The sequence below is a fragment of the Tursiops truncatus genome, chromosome 7 (genome assembly GCF_011762595.2).
Source record: "Tursiops truncatus isolate mTurTru1 chromosome 7, mTurTru1.mat.Y, whole genome shotgun sequence".
In the NCBI taxonomy this organism is placed as follows: Eukaryota; Metazoa; Chordata; class Mammalia; order Artiodactyla; family Delphinidae; genus Tursiops; species Tursiops truncatus.
Window position 1 is genome coordinate 94,769,668 of NC_047040.1, and position 14,650 is coordinate 94,784,317.

General features: G+C 46.2%; 1 protein-coding gene across 4 annotated transcripts in view; it reads right to left on the bottom strand.

The window, feature by feature from the left end:
- The window catches only part of MGAT5 (alpha-1,6-mannosylglycoprotein 6-beta-N-acetylglucosaminyltransferase), a 362,902-nt gene that overhangs the window by 329,942 nt on the left and 18,310 nt on the right, over positions 1-14,650 (bottom strand). The window contains exon 1 of one of the 4 annotated variants that reach the window (XM_073807768.1): positions 5,548-6,617. The exons of the other annotated variants lie outside the window; for them this stretch is intronic. The gene's annotated coding sequence lies outside the window, so the exon portion shown is untranslated. Of the gene's footprint in view, positions 1-5,547; positions 6,618-14,650 lie in introns of those variants that run through there. 4 annotated transcript variants of the gene reach the window in all.

Below are 14,650 nucleotides of genomic sequence, written 5' to 3' on the forward strand. Positions count from 1 at the left end.
TGACTGAAGCCTGAGAACGATCCCGACTTTTCTTTTAAAACTAAGGTAGTCTCAATCACGTTTGCTTGTAACTTGGGAGATAAAACAGAGTCCGCCATGTTCACCAGCCCAAGTCTCTGGTCCCCAAATCTTTCAACAAACAGTTTATTGTTTTAAAAAATGAAGACGACACTGATTTCACATTTGCTTCCTTTCTTCTCCTTCGGTGAAGTCTCTACGGACTAGCAGTGATCTACAAAAGTCAACATCTGGAGACAGAAGATGAGGTGCTCCCCCGGTGGTGAGCTGAGCCACTCTGCTCCACGAGAGGTTCCCGCAAGGCTCCCATACTCATGCTCTATCAGCCCGACAATGACGCAGAACACAGATGTACTTTCTAAACCTGGGTCTCAGAAGGCACAGAGAGGCCAAGGGAATCAAAGCACACAGAACATGGAGGGATGGGGGGTAGATTCGGCAAGAGCTCAAGTCACCACAGCCTCAGACCCCGACATATGATACTTTCTCCCAGGGAGTCACAGAGCCTCAGAGAGACACAGCGATGGGGTTGAAACAGAAGACATTCATCATATAACTTTGAACTGATATCCCATTACCAGATCACACCACTAAGAGTGTGCTCTCTCTCCATAGTTTTGTAACTCCTATAATTATCTTGTGAAAAGCGTGATTAGGTCATATTATGTTTCTCTGTGTTAAAAACATGCAGTTCTCACATATAAACATTTAAGATTCCCTAGGGTGTTTCTAATCCTAATATGCATTTTCCCACTTTTCAAATATATCGGGAAGCTCTAACGATGGAAGCAGCCTGGTCTTCTCTTGAGCTCTGAGAGGCTGACCTGCAGAGTGGCTGGTGAGGTACTCTGGCACCAGTGTGGTCTCCTAGCTGCTGGAGATGAAATCTACAACTGGAAATCTCCAGGCCTGTGTGAGAAGAAAAAAGAGAGGGCGTTTCCAAATTAAAATTAACATCTCCTCAACTGGACCTCCATGTTTCTGGTGTATTACCTGCCCGGTGGCAGCGGTGAACTAAGGGACAACGTACATGGGTAGCTTCTCTGCACAGACAACAAGAGAGCCAGAACTCAGAAAATATATGACAGATCTTGACTCGAGGGTTTGTTTTTTAGTAGGTGAAGCTCTCCCTCCTTTTCTGTCTGCCTGAATCGCCTTGCTGCTGTTTCTTTAAGACAAGGGTGAACAGCTGCTGTCCAAATCCTAGGAGGTGAGGGGAAGGGAACAGCACGTACTGGGCCCCATCTAAGTGCTCAGCCCACTGGCAGGCACTTCACTCACTCCTGATGTCTAACAGCCACTGTGCTGCTTATCTGGTTATCATCACTGGGGCTCCACTGTCTGCTGGCTTCCCACTGGTTCAGCCCAGCAGAGGCCCAGCAGAGGATTCAGGGTATTTCTTCCCAGCTCCATCCCTCCTTGGATGCCCCATCTTGGGGCGGATTCTTCTTGAACGCAGCTCCTGCTGGGCAGCCCTTCTCCAGTTCCAGATCCCACTGGGCTCCAGTAACTCTACTTCTTCCCTTGCCCCCTTAGCCCTAGCGGTGACGTTGGTGTCCCACTGTTGTTAGTCCCTGGGTGCTTCACGGTGCCTGGCCAGCACCTCTGTAACTGTTCCTTTCATTAGTCTTCATTCAAACCATCTGGGGTGAATTCTGTTTCTGGCCATGTGCTCCGATACTGGCTCTCACTCTAAATGTAACTGCTTTTGCAAGTGAGATGAAATGCAAAGATGTGGGTCAATAAGCTTGGAGGAGCATTTCTAAGAATGTGTTAAGCTGGTAGTATAAGTACTCGACGAAGAAGAGCTAATAAGGTTAATTCATCATCAGTGTGGCCTTGAATCCATCTCCTAATCCAGGCAGATAATGGCCATCCCAAAGTGTGGTTTAGGGCCTCTAGACTCTGTCTGCAGTAGTTGCACAGGGATTTTTTTTTTTTTTTTTTTTTTACTTACCCCGTGTTTTCTGCATACTAATAGAAAAAAAGAACTGAGGGGCCCAAGGACCATGCCAGGCTCCTTTGGGGAATACAATCTGCAATGAGGGTCATGATAATCGCTACCTGTCACTGAGCTTGTACACATTTCACAGCAGCCCTGGGAGGAAGCCTTCTTTGTCTCCCTCTGACAGATGAGCAAACAGATTCAAAGAAGTGTGCATGGATAAGAGGCTTGCCCCAAGTCCCACACCCCAGATGGACCCGATCCCAGTGCTGCTGTTTCCTGTCCATCCCACGAGTGCTTAAAAGAGGGAAATGAGGATTCAGGGTCTCCAAACTACTCCTGAACTGGGCCTACAGGGATCAGGCTCCCTAGTTGTAGGCAAATCAAAAAACACCAAAGAAAAAGAATTTAGTCTCAAGGACCAACTTAGCTCAAAATTAGTTTTGAAAGCTCTCTATAAGTGAAAAAACTTGTATGTCTGTATGAGGTAACATGTGTAGTATATACCACGGTGGGTATATGTGTGGATGTGTGTCTATAATGATTGTTTATGCACAAAAACTGTCAACAACAGTTATCTCTGGAAAGGTGAGTGAGCTGTGCTCTCTGTACAGTTTGAATTTTCTACTGTGAGCATGAAACTCAAGTTCTTATTTAAAGAATCAGAATGGAGGGGAAGAGGGAAGTAGGCTGGTTTATCTGAACATACAGACCAGTGGTCTTCAACCTCAGCTACACATCGGGATCACCTGTAATCACCAAGCTCCTTTCCCCGGAAATTCTAACTTAACTAGTCTGGCGTATGGCCCGGGGAACCAGGGGTCTTGAAGCTCCCAGGTAATTCTTGTGGGCAGCCAGGGTTAAGAGTCCTTCAGTCAGCCCCAGTTCCTTAGTATAAAATTTAAATCACAAAGCATAGGGTCTTAACCTTTTGTATGTCATGGATCCCAGGGGCAATAAGGTGATGCCTCTGGACTTCTCCAAATAATGTTTTTAAATGCATAAAATAAAACAAAACATTTCAAAGCGAACAAATTATACTTAGATTTAGTCATCACAATGTTCTTAAATTGTGATAAGGTGATATGAGCGTTTCTTTATTAATACACCAAGTAACAAGATGGAAAAGTAGCTCTGGGATCTAGCATCATTGTGAAGTAGTGATGTGTGTGAATAACATTTGGAGGTATCCACAACCGCGGTAATGTGATATGGATTTATTGGTGACGAAATCGGGATACCTCTAACACTACTTTTGTTTGTTGCCTAGGTTCATAATTGAAGAAAATGCCAAATTTCAGTTAGAATTCATTGTACATAAACATGGAATGTTTCTCCCATTCAAGCTCACAGATTCCCAGGTAGACAGGGAGGAGAAGAGGATGCTGTTAGGGAACAGAGCTCTAGGACTCGCTCATCCTAGCATCAGTATTACCACTAGGCGTAAGGTCTCAGACAGAAAGGAAGGGGCAAAAAACAACTTCAACCCTGTCATGTGCTAACTTCCAGTAGAGGCTGTTTCTTTTTTTTTTTTTTTTTAAGTAACTCTGTAAGCCTCCTTCAAGACATGAAAGATGTACATTTCCTGAAAACTAACCACACCGTATATTTTAATTACAGTAATATTTTTCAAGTACCACTTCACGTGAAAGGATCCCTGTTCCTTCCACTCAAAAGACTCAACTGTTTTATCTGCCTCAAGACATCCATCACAGGGCTTCCCTGGTGGCGCAGTGGTTGGGAACTCGCCTGCCAATGCAGGGGACACAGGTTCGAGCCCGGGTCTGGGAGGATCCCACATGTTGCAGAGCAACTAAGCCTGCAAGCCACAACTGCTGAGGCCTGCGCATCTGGAGCCCGTGCTCCGCAACGGGAGAGGCCACCGTGATGAGAAGCCCGTGCACCGCAACAAAGACCCAATGCAGCCAAAAATAAATAATAAATTAATTTTTAAAAAAAAAAAAAAGACATCCATCACAGCAGGGCCAATATCTTGGGATTTAAAAGGAGGTTTCTGGAAACTTTCTAAGTGTTTAATCAATAGGTTCTTTTTCATACCGTACTACGCTGCCTGCATAGAACCTGAACCCTTTTTTTCTTTAATTTGAATTTAAAATGGCATTTACCATGTATTGAACGGCTGTTATACTGCAGGCACAACACTGGTCTCTTTTTCTGAATTAGTCCTAATGCTCACATCCATGCGGCACTACTATCCCACCTTGTAACACAGAAATAAAAGGATTAGGAACTTCACAACAGAGCCTGATGTTGTAAAATCACTCTCTCAGGAAGAAAAAAAGAAAGAGGAAAAGAAAGCCCCAGGGGCTTTCCTGGTGGCTCAGTGGTTAAGAATCTGCTTACCCATGCAGGGAACACTGGTTTGACCCCTGGACCGGGAAGATCCCACATGCTGTGGAGCAACTAAGCCCGTGAGCCACAACTACTGAGCTTGTGCTCTAGAGCCCGTGAGCCCGCGTGCCACAACTACAGAAGCCCACACGCCACAACTACTGAAGTCCTCGCGCCTAGAGCCCGCGCTCCACAAGGAGAAGCCCCTGCAATGAGAAGCCCACGCATGGCAACAATGAGTAGCCACCGCTCGCCGCAACTAGAGAAAGCCTGCACGCAGCAACGAAGACCCAACGCAGCCAAAATTAATTAATTAATTTAAAAATATAAACCCCCAAATACATTAACATCTGTGTTGACACTCCAGTTATAAATTAAAAGGTAGTCATTTTTAACTAAACAATAAAATATTTTCCTAGGGTGGGGAGGGACTACCACATCCATGTATCCTAGCAACAGACTAAGTAATTAAAAGGCCTATTTTTCTTCATAGCCATACTTTTCTAATGAATGACTTTTAGGGACTTCCCTAGCGGTCCAGTGGTTGGGACTCCCGAGATTCCACTGCAGGGGGCGCAGGTTAGGTCCCTGGTCAGGGAACTAAGATCTCACATGCTGTGTGGTGCAGCAAAAAAAAAAAAAATTAAAGAATGACTTTTAAAACTTCTTCCAGTCTTCCATTCTTCCATTCACGAAGTATACAGCACTCAGATTAAATGCAGGAGAGAATGGCATGGTCAGACCCAGCATGCAGGCCGTCCAAGAAGCAGCAACCAGTACCCCAAGGTGACAGAAACCCAGCCGAGGAGACGGGCACCCAGCAGTCCCGAAAGCCTGGCCTCTGTCATGTCGAAACAGGCTGGGGAAGGTCCCCAGGCCACCAACATCATCATTTTCAAATAAGAAGATTCCCATTCTATAACCACAAAAGGGCTTTTGAAATACCCCTACTAAAACATTTTGATTTGAAATGCTCTCAGACTTAATAATATCTGAAATGCGGGTGGGGGTGGGGGGGAAGGTGGCATTATTTTGTTTTCTGCCCCCTATGTAATCAGTTCCTCATCAAGGCATTTCGTGCGGTGAGGAAGGCTCGTAATTAATAAGTTGTTTCAACATTAGCCGAACAGAACTTAGGATGCCCCAAACGCTCCTTGAAACAGAACAGAGAGGCTGGGGAAAGAAACCCACGGAAGAGATCACGAGGCAAAGAGAGGCAATGTCAAGGATACCTTTAAACCAGCTCAACAGGAAGTCTTAGCGATTCACCCTTTGTTCTCATCTGTCTCCTCCACCAGGGCGGAAATGTACAAGAGGCAAGCATAGGCGGAGACTGGGGGTGGGACGACGGGTGCCCAGGAGGAGGAAGAACTGGCGTTTATTGAGTCCCTGCAAGCTTAGGGGCTTCCACGTGTGTCAGTAACTCCTTTAATTTTTCCCATAACCTTATCAGATAGAAAATCACCTCTCCAATTTTAAAATGAAAGCTGCTGTCAGAGAAGTTAAGCAACTTGCCCAGAAGCACATAGCTCATAACAGCAGTCAGAATTGGAAGCCAGATTGCCTTTGCTCAGGACCACACTCTATTTCTCCTGCCCCTGACTCCTCAGATCTTGAGTTCCTTTCAATTCAGATAGCAAGATTCAGGAAAACGTTATCCCAGGTTCCTAAAAAAACTCCCCTAGGTCATAATCTCTTGAGGGGAGGGGGGGAATCTTAATGAATATCCAGGAAGTCAGAAGAAAAAGGTCCAACTTTCAAAAAAAACTGGGTTGGAGGTTGGGGATGGATTCCAGAAACAACCGACATTGATGAGTATTCAGGTTCTACAAGGAATATTCGGCAAATGGGTTGTGATCAATTTTAAAACGTGATCCACAGTGCATAATGGGTTTGCACAGAGCCAGTGACTCCAGGGAAAACTCATGCCTTTTCTGGAAGATACCCTTATTTCGTCAACCAGGCGATGGTGACAGACACAGGAGACACGGGGCTTCTGTTTCAGCAAGCCATGGTGGCCTGGTCTCCCATGTGACATCACTCCCAAAGATGTCATCCCAGGCCTGCCAACTTCCCAAACCAGTCGCCTTCACAACTATTGGTTTTTTGTTGTTTGGGTTTTTTAACTTAATTTTAATTTTATATTAGAGTGTAGTTGATTTATCAATACACTGTTGTGTTGGTTTCAGGTGTAGAGCAAAGTGATTAAGTTATACATATACATACATATACTTATTCTTTTTCAGATTCTTTTCCCATATAGGTTATTACAGAATACTGAGTAGAGCTCCCTGTGGTATACAGTAGGACCTTGTTGATTATTTTATATATAGTAGTGCGTATATGTTAATCTCAAACTCCTAATTTATCCCTCCTCACCTCCCCCCTCTTTCCCCTTTGGTAACCATAAGTTTGTTTTCGAAGTCTGTGAGTCTGTTCCTGTTTTGTAAATAAGTTCTTCACAACTATTTTGGCCACACATCCCATTAGTAAAAAGCGAGCATGCACCCCTAATATATGTTCATTTATTTAAAAATAATAAACGTGTAAATATTACTAAAACATAAGTGCTTAACTTTTAAGGGAAAAAAACAAAGTTAAAGTTTTCATATTTTCTTCCCATATCCCAAAAGGTTATCCTGAGTACCAAATCTTGGAAATCACTGCCCTGGGCCTGCAACACTGTGACCCCCTTGGAGCCCAGCAACCATCACCTTCACTCCACGTGACCCACACCCCTGACCTCTTCTTGTTCGGGTCAGCTGTCCCAGTCTCCACTCCCAACAATGGCGACCTGCTCTTTACGTCTTAAGAGTCCTGGGATCACTTCTTTCCATTTTGTCCAGGTCCAGAGCCGACCCCTCCCAGATTCCCTCACCTCCCTGAACTATTTATCACCAATGCCCTCTTCTCCCCTAAATCCTTGTCTTTCCACTGCAATCACCCAGCAAAATCCCCAACTTGTGGCAACAAACTCAACCTCACAGCCTACCTCTTCTTCTGCACTCAGCAGAACCAGGGAAAGCAGTTGTTCCCAGGTGCCTTCATGTCCTCATCTCCTGCAGGCCTTTGACCATCAGGAACCCAGGCTTTTCCTGATCCTCAGATCCATTTCCCTGTATCCTCAGCCAACGATTCCAAACCGGCAGCCCCTTCCACCCCCAATATCCAAAAGCCCACCTGACCTTCCATCCCATCCACCCCCGCCACCATTCTTTCGTTCATTCCAGCATCTACTGAGCACCAGTACTAGAGACAGGATGGAATCTCACCGCCCTCTTTTACGTTCTAGTAAACAAATCGACATCAGCTGTTGGGAGATGATGACAATAAAGCTGTTATATAACAGGGGGCAAGCAGGGGCCAGAGAATCATGGTCGTTGGATGTGACCCACTTTCTCCCCTCCCACTTCTCCCTCTTCCAATTTTTTTTTTTATTATTGAGGTAAGACTCATGTAACTTTGAATTAACCATTAAAAATGTCCAATTCAGTGACATTCGGTACATTCACAATATTGTGCAACCAGCACCTCTGTCCAGTTCCAAAACGTTTTTATCACCCCTGGGAAGAAACCCCGAACCCGTTCAGCAGCCCTCCCCATTCTGCCCATCCCCCCAGCCCCTGGCAACCACTAACCTTCTTTCTGTCTCTGTGGATTTACTTATTCTGCATATTTCCTACCCATGGAACCCTACGACTCCCCTCCAATTCTGACAACAGCTCTGACCTTCCTGCTTTCTTCCCTCCAGCCACCTCCTCCTCCTTTTCCTCCTCCAAGGCCTCCTCTCTTCTCTGTGCTTGTCATCCATCACCTTACACAGCGGTCCTCAGACCCCAGGCCCTCTCCTGCCTCTATCTTCAAAATCTCCTCCTGAGCTGGCTCTTTCTCTCATCCTTTCAAAAAAAAACAAACACCCACCTTAACCCGACCTCCTCTATGCCCTCAAGATAGCTCCAACACCCTCCTTCTTTTCTCAGGCTCTGATTCAGGATTTGCAGAAGTCTTCACAGATTATCATATTGACAAAACATGCGCGCACGCGCGCACACACACACACACACACACACACACACACACACACACAAACCTAGGGGGCTTCATCTCGCCAGGACACTCTGGTCCTGCGATGCACGTGACCTTGCGTTGACTGTGATTAACACTCTGTGCCTCGCTTTCCTCCTCTGTAAAATGGGGACCAGAATAACACTTACCTCATAGGGGTTTTATAAAGAACAACTGAGTGAAAACACCCCCAGTGCTTGTCCAAGTGCCAGGCGCACTGTAAGGGCTCAAAGAATGTTATCACTCCGGTGAGGATGACCAGTTCCATAAAACCCACGCCCTGCTCTACTCCGGCAGGACCCAGGCCTATCTGGCTGTTCTTCCGGGGCTTCTTTTGGGCTTAGCTTCCAGAGATTGGCTCTCTCAGGGTAACACTGTTTGGGGGATGCTATCATCCAATCTCCTGTCTTTATCCACCACCTGATGCAGGCGCCGCCCAAACTCCCATCTACCCCATCCTTCCCCTCCAGTTCAAGCTACCTTTGCATTCACGGGGGAGCATCTGTGTTGCACATCAGCAGCCCTAGGACCCTTGAGCTCAACATGCCCAAAGTTAAGGGTCACCCTCTTCTCCTACCCCTCTAGCCACCTCTACCCCCTCCCCCACTCCAGCATCCCAAGATCTCTTGCTGGGACCCCTGCAGTAGCCTCTCCCTTGCCCAATCTCATTCGTGTTCCTTCCACCCTTTACACTATAGCCAGAACACCCCATCAAAAATCCAAAGCTGCCCGTTCCACTTCCCTGCTTAAACACTTTCAAGAGCTCTCTCTCCACTGTCCTCAGGAGTGAGCACAAATGCCTTTCCCAGGAGGGCTTCTCCTGACCTCGCCCCATCTCTATCAGCCCCTGCCTCACCCTCTATGCTCTAGGAATAGCTGACTGCTGTGGCAATGCTACAGTTAGTTCACACGGCTCCCCTGCTTGGCATGCCTTTCCCACCAGATTCTCCCAAATTCTGCACATCTTTCAAGGCTCAGTTCAGGCATCACCCCCTCAAGGAAGGCTCCGCTGATGCCTCAGATTGGACTAAGTACCCCTCCTGACAGCGACTGACATTAGGTGTTTATGGGTCTGTTTTCCTCCTTAAGCTCCCCAAAGACCTTGTTTATCTCATCCATCCATCCATCCATTCATCCATCCAACCAACCACCCATCCATCTATCCATTCATCCATCTATCCAGCCATCCAATCATACGTCCATCCATCCAGCCATCATCCATCCAGCCAGCCAGCCAGCCATCCATTCATCCATCCAACCAACCATCCATCCATCTATGCATTCATCCATCTATCCAGCCATCCAATCATACGTCCGTCCATCCAGCCATCATCCATTCATCCATCCATCCATCTGACAAAAATGCCTCCAGAGCCTGTGTTGGGCCAGGCACTAGGGATACAACAGCTAACAAGACAGACAAGGTTGCTGCCCTTGGGCAGCTGACAGTCCAGCAATGGAAACAACAAGAACATGTGACAGCTACTCCCCCTGCCCCCCCTCCACACACACACACACAGCAGCCGCGCCGTGTAAGATCTAGAGCCAGGCTCCCTGGCTTCAAATCCTGATTCCACCACTTGTTAGCTGTGAAACCTGGGACAAATTACTTCATTTCTCGGTGCCTCGAAAATTAGAACACTCATAGCTACCTCACAGGGTTGTTGGGAGGCTTGAAAGAGCTAACAGATGTAAATCAATGGGAAGTAACCATAACCCTGCCCGGCACATAACAAACGCTTTCTAAGGGTTAGCTGTTCTCCTTGTTGATGGGGCAACAGGGGCACTTAGGACAGGGCCCCGCCCTAGATGTAGGGCCACGGGATGCATTCGCTTTTTCTGCCCCTATGCCTGACATACAGGCGCTCAGGAAGTATTCCCTGGGCCACGCTGGTGAGCCCTGCAAAGATGGTTCAGCGTCCAAGGCTCACAGAGCTGGAAGTCACGTGCGTAACATTTGACCCGACTCGCCCAATTTTGCGGAAGAGATGGAGGCTCACCAAGTGAGTTAGCAGGAGGAGAGCGCCAGCCCCCAGATCTCCTGACTTCCCAGCTGATGTATCCTGCCCTATTCCAAGAAGGCTCTTGTCCCCAGAGACGGCACAGCTGCTCTGCATCTTCCACAGGCTCTCATTATCCACAGCAGAAAGGCTGCTCACCACCTAGGTCACCTCTTTAATCTCCCTGCTTCCCCTTCTCACACCTCTCCTCCAAGCCCGTTTTCTTTTTCTTTCTGTCTCGTGCCCTGTGGTTCTCTTATTTCCAATGGGAAATCTGGCCTTTCAAAAAGGCCACCAGGGCTTCCCTGGTGGCGCAGTGGTTGAGAGTCCGCCTGCCGATGCAGGGGGCAGGGGCCACGGGTTCGTGCCCCGGTCCGGGAAGATCCCACATGCCGCGGAGCGGCTGGGCCCGTGAGCCATGGCCGCTGAGCCTGCGCGTCCGGAGCCTGTGCTCCGCAATGGGAGAGGCCACAACAGTAAGAGGCCCGCGTACCGCAAAAAACAAAACAAAAAAAGACCACCAGAGATCGTGGTCTTCCTCAGGGAGCAGCTCAAACAAATCACAGGAGCAGGTGCAATCCCTGGGCCCCCCAGTCCCTCTCCCGCTCCCACTGGATGGGGGAAGGCTTCTCCTCCATCTCCAGAAAGTTTCGTTTTGCCTTCTCTGGGAATCAGTCATTTTTGGATGCTCCAAGTTTCAGAAGGCAGATCCCCCAGGGACCTGGGTGCAGCCTGAAGGCCCAGTAACAGCTCTCATCTGAAAGCCAGATCCCGTATTTCCAGCCAAACACATAACTCTCATCCGCCAGCTTGCTCTGGTTCCCAGCAGTGGCCTTTGAACGACACGCCATTCTCTGGCACTGCTGACTTGATGACAAGTGGCAATCCAGCAGGACGTTTTTAGAGGTTGTGGGATTTACAGAACCTGCTCTGCTAGGAAACTCTTCCTTTCACACCTCAACTGGCCTGGAAGGTGGCAAGAGAACGTGACACAGAAAAAATAAATCCTAGAGTGCTGTGTGATGTTCTTTATTACTTTCCGTGGTTGGGCTATAGTATCAGTTATAAGTACCCTGAGCTTCACCTACCCTTGTGTCTGCACCTCTGCTGGGTGTGTTCACACACGTGTGTCTGAGGCTCACAGAGGCACAGAGGCTGGTCACTAGCCAGGGCATCCAATCCTGAGAGTGCAAATATATTCAAGTTCTGGGAATTTATCTTCACATCTCACGGTAATGAGCATACCACACAGATCTGCCTTGATAATAAGAGTCATGGAGTTCTAAAAACAGGGGTAGTAAATTTCATCTCCACACCTTACTATTGAAGAATTCATTATATGACCCTGTATGGCAACAGCCACTGGCCATGAAGATGTTTGCCCTGCATATGAGATGTTATGAGTCTTCCTTTATCTTTCTTGGAATGGCTACAGCAGACCCATTCTTTTGAACAACAAAAAGATGGAAAACCATTTTTTTCAGAAGAGAAAAACCACCTGCCTTCCCAACAAAACCCTTTCTACATTTTTGTGTGAAAGACAATCTCTAGTAGACCTTTTTCCTGCCAAAGGGAACTTTTACCTAGCCTAAGGGGAATTCCTCTTTGGCTCTCTACCTAGCACAGAACTCACCTTCAGAAGTTCATTCAATATGTGCCTTAACAATTCATCTGTAGATGAGGCAGCCCAATTTAATGCATCTAAAGGGGAGCAGGCAGCCTGGGGAATCAGACCTGAATTAAACCCCCAATCTGCACCTCATTAGTAGGGGGACCATACGTCCCTGTTTATGGCTGTTATCCCAGCTTATTCATTAATTTAATAGCACCCCTTTCAGTCACAAAAGGTTCAGGTTTAGATGATAAATTATATGATCACCTTATATTTATGTGAGTCACTGCAGGCAGGACACTTAACTTTCCCATACTGTGGTTTTACAGGTGTTTAACGAAAACAAGGGATTCTAATTTACAGGGCTGTCATAAGCATGAAATTAGACAGTGTGCTCAAGGCTTGGTTCCCAGGAGTACCCAGCACTCCCACGAACACCAGCTACGTGCTCAAGAGGTCCACTTTCCAGAAAAAGCATTACTCTGTATGTGGGGTCTTTAGATTGTCAGTTTCAAGGCGGGACCTGTATTTTCCATTTTTCATTGTGATAAGATCTATAAAACAGTAATGGCATCTGCGTCCAGCAGCTGCGCAATTAATTCCACCAACTCTGACCAGGAAGTGAATTGCTTATGGATATTTTAACTCCTATATTCTAGATCTTCTGAACTTCATTTATTCTCTCCACAAAGGTAGGGTTAAGATTAAAATTCACCCCAAACCAGACCTGTATGAAAAGGAGGCCCGGGGCTTCCCTGGTGGCGCAGTGGTTGAGAGTCCGCCTGCCGATGCAGGGGACACGGGTTCGTGCCCTGGTCCGGGAAGATCCCACATGCCGCGGAGCGGCTGGGCCCGTGAGCCATAGCCGCTGAGCCTGCGCGTCCGGAGCCTGTGCTCCGCAACGGGAGAGGGCACGGCAGTGAGAGGCCAGCGTTCCGCAAAGAAAAAAAAAAAAGAAAAAAAAAGAAAAAAAAAAGGAGGCCAAGTGCACGTGGCTCACAACCAGAAGTGGGTGAGGGATAAGAGATCCTTCAAACTGAGTGAAAGCCCTACCCCTCAGCCAATGAATCTGGTGAATTTCTTGCTGTCTCTAGCCAAAAAAAAAAAAAACAGCCTTACCAATCCAATGATAGGATAGTTCCTCGATAAAAGGATCTGAGGTATCTCATTTTAAAAATCAGGCCAGGGACTTCCCTGGTGGTTTAGTGGTTAAGACTCTGTACTTCCAATGCAGGGGGCACGGGTTCCATCCCTAGTGGAGGAACTAAGATTCCACACGCCCCATGGCGCGGCCGAAACATAAATAAATAAGAATTAGGCCAAATAGTACCCACAGTCTTGTACATGAATCTGTGATAGCATCATCATCTCAGGAAGCAACGGAATTTGCTGTTCTCTTTTACAAAAAGAGAGAGAAATGCTATCACTTCATTGACAAGCTTGTTAAAGACACCTATGCTCTCTTTAGTCTGACATGAGCCGTAACAATATCTTGTAATGGGGCTGCTCCTATTTCTTGAAGGGAGTGGCTTCGACTCAATGAGAAATTTTATCAATAACTAAACCCACAACAACCTGCCAAGACTGAACCAGGAAGAAATAGAAAATATTAACAGACCAATCACAAGCACTGAAATTGAGACTGTGATTAAAAATCTTCGAACAAACAAAAGCCCAGGACCAGGTGGCTTCACAGGCAAATTCTATCAAACATTTAGAGAAGAGCTAACACCTATCCTTCTCAAACTCTTCCAAAATATAGCAGAGGGAGGAACACTCCCCAACTCATTCTACAAGGCCACCATCACCCTGATACCAAAACCAGACAAGGATGTCACAAAGAAAGAAAACTACAGGCCAATATCACTGATGAACATAGATGCAAAAATCCTCAACAAAATACTACCAAACAGAATCCAACAGCACATTAAAAGGATCATACACCATGATCAAGCGGGGTTTATTCCAGGAATGCAAGGATTCTTCAATATACGCAAATCAATCAACGTGATACACCATATTAACAAATTGAAGGAGAAAAACCATATGATCATCTCAATAGATGCAGAGAAAGCTTTCAACAAAATTCAACACCCATTTATGATAAAAACCCTGCAGAAAGCAGGCAAGAGGGAACTTTCCTCAACATAATAAAGGCCATATATGACAAACCCACAGCCAACATCGTCCTCAATGGTGAAAAACTGAAACCATTTCCACTAAAATCAGGAACAAGACAAGGTTGCCCACTCTCACCACTCTTATTCAACATAGTTTTGAAAGTTTTAGCCACAGCAATCAGAGAATAAAAAGAAATAAAAGGAATCCAAATCGGAAAAGAAGAAGTAAAGCTGTCACTGTTAGCAGATGACATGATACTATACATAGAGAATCCCAAAGATGGCTACCAGAAAATTACTAGAGCTAATCAATGAATTTGGTAAAGTAGCAGGATACAAAATTAATACACAGAAATCTCTGGCATTCCTATACACTAATGATGAAAAATCTGAAAATGAAATTAAGAAAACACTCCCATTTACCATTGCAACAAAAAGAATAAAATATCTAGGAATAAACCTACCTAAGGAGACAAAAGACCTGTCTGCAGAAAATTATAAGACACTGATGAAAGAAATTAAAGATGATACCAATAGA